Source organism: Camponotus floridanus, unplaced genomic scaffold, assembly GCF_003227725.1.
Source record: "Camponotus floridanus strain SB8 unplaced genomic scaffold, Cflo_v7.5 scaffold1, whole genome shotgun sequence".
NCBI classification, from domain to species: domain Eukaryota; kingdom Metazoa; phylum Arthropoda; class Insecta; order Hymenoptera; family Formicidae; genus Camponotus; species Camponotus floridanus.
Genome location: NW_020229214.1, coordinates 10,091,126 through 10,099,808, shown reverse-complemented (window position 1 = coordinate 10,099,808; position 8,683 = coordinate 10,091,126). Strand labels below are relative to the sequence as shown.

Here is an 8,683-nt window from a genome sequence, read left to right as displayed (position 1 = left end):
AGCTAATATTCTTGGGCGACTCCACAGATTCCATTATCCGAGCTTTATTGGGCCGACGAGGGAACCTTTCTATTGGGTCCTCTGCCTCGCTGATTGGAGATGTAGAGGCCTTCCTTTTTTTCTCCCTGATATTTTGCACCACTGTCTCGTCAGGTTGGTTAACATCCGGTATTTCGTAGGTGCATGACACAACCTCCAACGGATTAATCTCAGCAGTAGCTATTTGTTCTGCTGGGGCGCTGGCCGAGACCACCCCAACAGTGCCCTCGCAGGATTCCCGTCCTAAGACGGTCGACCCAGCGGCGTCGGGCTCGCCACTGTGCCGGTCTCTGGGAGATCCGAGTACTCCCTGAGACGGTAAGTTTTCCTTGTCCTTTGTGAATTCCATGTTGTATATTGATTTTGGGGGCGTAATTCGAGCGCCCCCATCCCTAGAGCGATTGGGTGTTACTTGACCCAGGGTTCGCTCAACCCTACAGGAGTTACCAGATGTAAAAAGCTCCGAATTTAATGACGCACTAAACTCAAATGAGGACAATATTTTATTAGAAGCGTCATCTATCTCTTGCTCGATCTCAAGGAGCGTGTTCTTTTTGTCCTCTAGTCTACTACTAATGTCATGAAGTGCAAACTTAGAAAGATCGATTTCCTTTATCATACGCGTATCCAGTATAATTTCCAGCTCCTGGTCACTTTCTTTATTCGTAGGTTGCGAGCAGCTTTCACACGAGTTCCTAAAAGTTCCATCAGTGTTGGTAGGTGGGAGCTCTTCTGTAAGTGGAGACAAACCACGAAGTAGACTTAGTTCTAAACTATAATCGTGCTCTCGCACTTCCATCAGCTTGATACGATGCAACAGATATTTCCGTGACATGTCCATCTGCTGACCATAGTCATACAATAACTTTACATAAGCAATTGTCGTACGAATATTATTGCGTAAGCAGACATTATTCCCGGATACAGCATATCTTTCCAACGAGTACAAATTCCTGATAGCACAGGCAACAAGGACTTCAGAGGAAATGTTGTCCTTGACAAGCCTATTCATAAGGTCTAGGATATTTATTGTCTCCTCCATTGTTGGTTAATTTATTACAGTTAACAATTAACGCAATAGTAATCTATATTTAATTATTTATTCTGTTAGTAGCAACAATCTAAACCTAGTCAACTAAAATAATTATTTTCTAGAGGTATTTAATAATGTGCATAATTTAGTAACATAGAACTATTTTACTTAAACTATCTTATAATAGCTATATATCAGTATAACAATTAATAATAAATGCAGGCAAAGCTCGGTTTACTTATACTTACTACTATTAAATAGAACAAAGTAAGTTTTCCTCAATAGGAGAGCTTATTGGGTCGAGGATAAACCAATCCTCCCAATGCGCATACGATACCTACTTATAAAAATTACTGCGCAGCCGAAACTAAAAATTAGTCTTACTATCTCAGGGGGGAGGTCAAGTAGATACCATTGCACCTGACGCGCATCCCCTATCGTAAGTATGCATCGACTGCGCAGCGAGGAAAAAATGTATTTCCGGTCTTCAGTTTAGAGCTCTATAGCGATTGGTGATCACTACAGGGTAACTCACGGACGCGGGCTACGCTTGCTTCTAACGGAAATTAACAAAACAAATATACTGTAGTTAACCACAATTAATACTCGCAACAATGCATAAACATTAGTAAAAGCCACTTTATAGGCTATAATATTATAATATATAGGATAGATATAAAAATAGGATTATACGCTATTACTAGCAAAAGTTATATTAATATTATTAACTAAAACATATATTAATAACTAATTATTACCCATTGTCGAGTAATTCAGACAATGTTCAAACAGTAATTGCATTCTTTTTCGGCTTAACCGAATTAACTTGGACGTCTTTTCATGTGTATAGGAGCCTAAGTTTTCGCCTAGTAATTTTCCCTAGGTCGCTCATCTATACACTGCATAGTATCTGACCAGCTGTCATAATACGCACCGCGTGTTCAAGGACCGCTTATATTTTTACTTATGTATTAACAACAGTAATTCAGAGAGAACTAATAATTGTTCACCCTATTACAGATGCAGATTAGCAAACGTGCCAGGTGACGATAATGACGGCAACATCCAACACACACATGTAATTGAGGTTGAACGATCCGATGTCTTCGCATTGGATTTTTGTAGTTATATCAACGCAATATTCGCAAGGGAGAACATATCATAATTCTTATATCGCTACACAGATATTAATGTGCCGAATAATATATCAAGTAAGTGCTAATGCATCCATAACCTATACTTGTCCCTGATGAGGTACATGCTAACACATTTCAATTAATGGATAAAAATTATGGAGTACAGTTTACCAGGTCATCGTTTTCTATTTACAGGTTATGAGAAGAATTCCTTTATATACTGCAATGCAATACAAGAGAGCGGAGTAAATGTCCACTACAGGTATTCTGCAGTCAATCCTCGCATAACCATAACCACACTGCACGTAATTTATTATATTATCAATGCAATGCACTACAACAACGCAATGCTATAAAGGCACTCCGCCAAAACAGCCAATGACAATTATTTGGCATAAAATTAAATGTATACGCTCCAGTACCTCGCACCAGTGAAAAACACAGACTAGTCAATAGTAATACCAGTCATTGCGAATAATCAATTCTGGATAATTATTCCATTAGACATTTCATTAATTTCTTTTATTTATTTTATATTAATTATTAGGAAATAACTACTACCACTGCAACGTATACACTATATCGCGCTCATCCATATGTAAAATCAGAATCTGCCAATGTAATTACCAATGAGGAGGCAAGCAGAATGCATCCATAGCAATGCAAAAATACAACTGCAAGGCATAAGTGTACATCTATTTCTAATATAATAGTTATAACAAAAGAGAGAAGTAACATTCACGCAATACGATATTCAAATATCGTCTAAATAATACTATTTACGGACTAAATATATATTTTCAGTAACATTATATTAGTAATTATCTTTAATACTATTTAGTAGTCTTATTATATTTGTTTTGCAAAGTTATATTCTAATAATATTGTTTGCAAACCTTTGCATGTACTCGTACAAAGTCCGCAATATAATCAGATTCATTTACTATATTGTACATACAATCACAAAGCCGTTTCAATATGAATAATGTTCATTATAACTCTTGAGTAACAAAACCTTCTGTTTTCAGGTATTATACCAATAATGTGGTGCACTCCGCAGTACAGTGTGTCTGATTACGACTCATCAGCCGTTATAGACAAGATGTGTCAGTAAATCACATAAATCAACAGTCAATCAAAAGGGCGGTAGCAACCATATCATTTACATGATGCATTATTATATGTATCCATCTATAGTTTGTATACTTATAAATTCAATTTCTAACTCAGTTATTATCCAAATATACTCGTGTCAATGTGTATTTGTGCAAAGTTCTAATATTATCATACCAGTGAGACAATAGATACAACTATTCAGCAGAGCTGTATATACGCTTCACGTTATATTCTATTTAATACAATATTAGTAACGTTAATAATGTCATTTATAATTATATATCAATTTAATGATACCAGATTTAGTGGTATGTTTGGTACAATATTCGAAAATATTATGTTGACATTGCAAAAGTTGCACTCTACAATACCATTTGCAATTACTATATACAGATAAACCATATTAATTTAGTAATATTATGATACATAAGTTCATCTCTAAGCAGCACTTTTATTCGTAAAGTAAAGCAGAATGCATCCAGACAAAATCAACAATACAATCAGATTCATTCATCTAATTCAGTTACTATGCTATTCACTACCCAACTGCGCATTCATAAGTATCTCCAAATGATAACGCTTCTATTTTTAGGTATTATACCTCTAAGGCAATACACTCAGCAGTTCAATGCACCTATTTGCAGCACATCAACCGTGACAAAATGAATGTCAGTAGTTTGCGTCAAGCACTCGTGCAACAGAAAAACAACAACCAAATATTATTTATATAACTCCAACATTATGTAAAGTGTCCATATAATTTAAATCTTTTAAGATTCAATCTTTGCACTTAATAACTATAATTATATATTAGTATCAATGTATATTCATACACAGTTCTAATTTAAGTATTATCATCCGGTGAAGTAATAAATACACTGTTCAAAGCAGATATACATGCGTTTCATGAATTATGTCATAACATTAATTAGAGTTATTTATAATTCATATTAGTTAGTATTACTATATTAAACAATATTATATTTAATATTGTGTTTCTTTTAGATATACACCATATAACTAAACTCTCCTCAGTACGGTGCACCCTTGCGCAACTCGCCAATAGCAACGAGCAAATGACATAGCAATTCACAGGGAACACGAGGCAACAACCAAGTATCACCTACGTGATTCATTCAACACAAGTGCATCCGTTTCGCTATTGCGACATAAATTATACAACTCACTTGCTCACAGATTGAGTCAAAATCAACTATTCTGCGTGTGATACTATCAGTAAGGTAGTACAAAATGTATCTATACTATAAATTATAATCAATTAGATTCAAACTAATTCGAAATTTAAGTATATGTTCATAAATGTTTCCAACTACACCACTTTCTATTTATCTTTTAGATATACTACCATATAGTTGTACACTAATCAGTACAATGCATCCTTGTGCAGCTCCCAACAGTAACAAGCGAGTGTCGCAGTAGTACACAGGGAACAGCGAAGCAACAACAGCCAAGTATCACCTACGTGATTTATTCAACACAAGTGCATCCGTTTCATGAATTATATCACAGGGATCTATCATTCATTAGTTGAAATATAATGAAAGCTTAAGTTATATAACCATTAACGGTTAAATGTTCAACAAAATAACTCAATTATTAATTAGCTAGTTAACAGCAACAATACTATAATTTCAATTTAAAACAACACTATATTAATGATTTATGTGCGATTTACACCAAGTATATATTGCTTACTTGAAAACCTTAAAATTAAGGGAATGATAAATCACAAATCGATTTCCTTCGGCTTATTTACAAGTTATTGTAGTCCTCTTTTCTGGGGCAACAATACTAACAAGGTAGAATAATTACAGTCTATTTATTCCCAGATTATATCTGCCTTCTAACATGTAGTACAGCAGTACGGAGTTGCTATAAAATTAGCCAGCTTATTAAGACATCAAAAATAACTTGACTAAATTCTTTATCATTAATTACACTATTTTCTGTTGTATCTAAGAATAAGAGCTCGCTACTGTAACATGTATTATACAACTCACTTTCTCACAGATAGAATCAAATCAACTATTCTGCATATGATACTATCAATAAATGGAACAGAATGTATCTAAACTAATTGTAATCAATTAGGTTCAAACTAATTCAAAATTTAAGTACGTATTCATAAATGTTTCATAAATGTTTCCAAACTAAACTACATTCTGTTTATCTTTTAGGTATACACCATATAACTATACTCTCATCAGTGGGGTGCACCCTTGCGCAGCTCGCCAATAGCAACGAGCAAATATCCCAGCAATTCACGGGGAGCACAGGGCGATAACAACCAAGTATCACCTACGTGATTGATTCAACACAAGTGCATCACTCAAACAAGTATTCACGCGTGGATGTTAGTTATGGCAGAATCATAATTGCCTCTCTACTGTTATTTAGTAAATTTAAATGTCTAGTAATAGAGGCAGTGTATACGCCTTCTTACTTAAGACAACAAAATGATAATACTTATTTCCTTATTGCAAGGATCTATCATTCATTAATTGAAAATGAATTACATTGAATTAAAATTAAAATTGAAATCGAATAACTAATAAAGGGAAAAAAACACCATTTCATAACCATCAGAGTTATATATTCAGCAAATAAATGATTATTAATTAATTAATTAGCATCAGTGCTATAACTCATAAACTAAAGTAACACTATACTAGACTATACTAATGTGGTTGCTATACTATTTAAGTTAATATATAATACTTGAATATCTTATAATTAGAAGAGTGACAAGTCACGCAACGTCACGCTGCAAGTCAATTTCCTTGACTTGCTTTACTACCTATTATAATCATCGTTTTAAAGCGATTATGCTATTAGATTCTAATAAAAAGATCTATTTATTCCTAAACTATATCTACTTTCTAATATGGTACAACAGTACGGAGTTACTATGCATTAGCTAATCTATGTAATTCCTAGAATAGATTAACTAAGTTCCTTAACACTATTTATAAATTACTACTATTTACCCGTAGTTTTATTTATACAACAGTAATTGTCTATTACGTAATACTGCGATTATTCGTATAGCTTTATAATATTTAATTTCATTTAACAATAAGTCTTGCGTACGTAGAGTAAACTCTCTATATTCTATGACAACATACAACTAATCCAACTGGTTGCACAGCTCCTGTGTACCCGTACACCAAGGAGGGCCACGCGCAAAAATTGTTATTGTTATCAGTCACGAACAATTGTCTTTCCTCAATTAGTTATAAATTATTGGATAGTGGTATAAAGTGTATATTCCTATACACCATCCACTATCGAGACTCGCAGGCTTGTCTGCATTATTATTTGACTAGAAACAAGATCTTCATTGCCAGATTTACATACAATAACGGCGCAGAACACAACATCAACCATAGAACATTAATAAAAATGCATGGGATGCCGTTTCTTTATTAATAATAATATAAATATTATAGCACGCCCATATTTCATATATATCACTCCAGAGAGCCTCGACTCCAAGTTCATTCATACATTATTTTCAAATTGAAGATGTTGATGTACTAATTATCAAGTAATAATCAAATGTTTCAAATACGTTATATGGTCCAAACCGTCTGATTAATTTAATTGTCAATAGTTTGACAGACTACATTGATGAGGTTAAAGTGTAACAACAATGTATCTTAGGTGTACAACACAGACGGCACACTACCAACCTAAAGTTGAACACGCGCGCACTGCGCACATACGACAATCCGTCCACTGCGCGTCTGCTTGATGATGACGTATGAAGCACCCAATCGTACCACCACTAATTTGAACACGCGCGCATTGCGCACAACTCAGAAAAATACTGACTGCGCAGCCCGCACTAAATATACACTTTACTGTACTTTACAGTTAACCGTATAAATAATTATTAATTACGATTTAAACTGCACGGTATGCAACTATTATCCAACAGTTTATCACATATCACACATATCACAGTACTCCAAACTGCAAAAGAAGTCTTTAGGAAAGCAAAATCAAGCAATCCAGCGCTATCACACGAGGAAGAAGGACGGAGCTACACAATGTTAATTGTCACTTTAAAACACTGTAAAGCATCAATCAGCGATTTCCTTTCGCAAATGAGTGCTTAATTAGTCGCCACACTAAATAAACTAAAGTCAAAAAAGCGTACTTGTACCTTCAATGATATATTACACGCAATGAGGTGCCACGTGGATGTCACTAGGGACGGGAGAGTCTGACCACAGAAAATTGTTAATAATTAGCATTAACAGCGTCACACAATGACACCCACACAATATATGATGCACTAATTTTCACTTTTTCGAAAGTAGGGTTTAAATGATTCCCCACGTCACGAAACGTCGAAAAAACTCGTTTTTAAATTTTCCCCCACTAAATCGACATTTAGTGGGAGATAGTCTCATTTCACTCTCCTAACCTAACCTAACCTAACCTAACCTAACCTAACCTAACCTAACCTAACCTAACCTAACCTAACCTAACCTAACCTAACCTAACCTAACCTAACCTAACCTAACCTAACCTAACCTAACCTAACCTAACCTAACCTAACCTAACCTAACCTAACCTAACCTAACCTAACCTAACCTAACCTAACCTAACCTAACCTAACCTAACCAATCCTGACCAATCCTGACCAATCCTGACCAATCCTGACCAATCCTGACCAATCCTGACCATCCTGACCAATCCTGACCAATCCTGACCAATCCTGACCAATCCTGACCAATCCTGACCAATCCTGACCAATCCTGACCAATCCTGACCATCCTGACCAATCCTGACCAATCCTGACCAATCCTGACCAATCCTGACCAATCCTGACCAATCCTGACCAATCCTGACCAATCCTGACCAATCCTGACCAATCCTGACCAATCCTGACCAATCCTGACCAATCCTGACCAATCCTGACCAATCCTGACCAATCCTGACCAATCCTGACCAATCCTGACCAATCCTGACCAATCCTGACCAATCCTGACCAATCCTGACCAATCCTGACCAATCCTGACCAATCCTGACCAATCCTGACCAATCCTGACCAATCCTGACCCTGACCAATCCTGACCAATCCTGACCAATCCTGACCAATCCTGACCAATCCTGACCAATCCTGACCAATCCTGACCAATCCTGACCAATCCTGACCAATCCTGACCAATCCTGACCTAATCCTGACCAATCCTGACCAATCCTGACCAATCCTGACCAATCCCCTGACCCCCCCCCCCCCCCCCCCCCCCCCCCCCCCCCCCCCCCCCCCCCCCCCCCCCATCCTGACCAATCCTGACCAATCCTGACCAATCCTGACCAATCCTGA

The 8,683-nt window shown here is 36.2% G+C and overlaps 1 long non-coding RNA gene across 5 annotated transcripts; it reads left to right on the top strand.

The window, feature by feature from the left end:
* The first annotated feature begins 1,861 nt into the window (after positions 1 to 1,861).
* Positions 1,862 to 6,097, top strand: LOC105250171. Of its 5 annotated transcripts, none has more exons than XR_889096.3 (6): positions 1,864 to 2,283; positions 2,404 to 2,663; positions 2,756 to 2,897; positions 3,237 to 4,067; positions 4,330 to 4,565; positions 4,682 to 6,097. It is a non-coding gene; the product is annotated as an uncharacterized LOC105250171 (long non-coding RNA). The 5 variants fall into 5 exon arrangements; XR_002192509.2 differs by having other exon boundaries at positions 3,237 to 4,565; positions 4,682 to 5,459; positions 5,523 to 6,097; XR_002192506.2 differs by having other exon boundaries at positions 1,862 to 2,283; positions 3,237 to 4,565.
* The last annotated feature ends 2,586 nt before the right edge of the window (positions 6,098 to 8,683 follow it).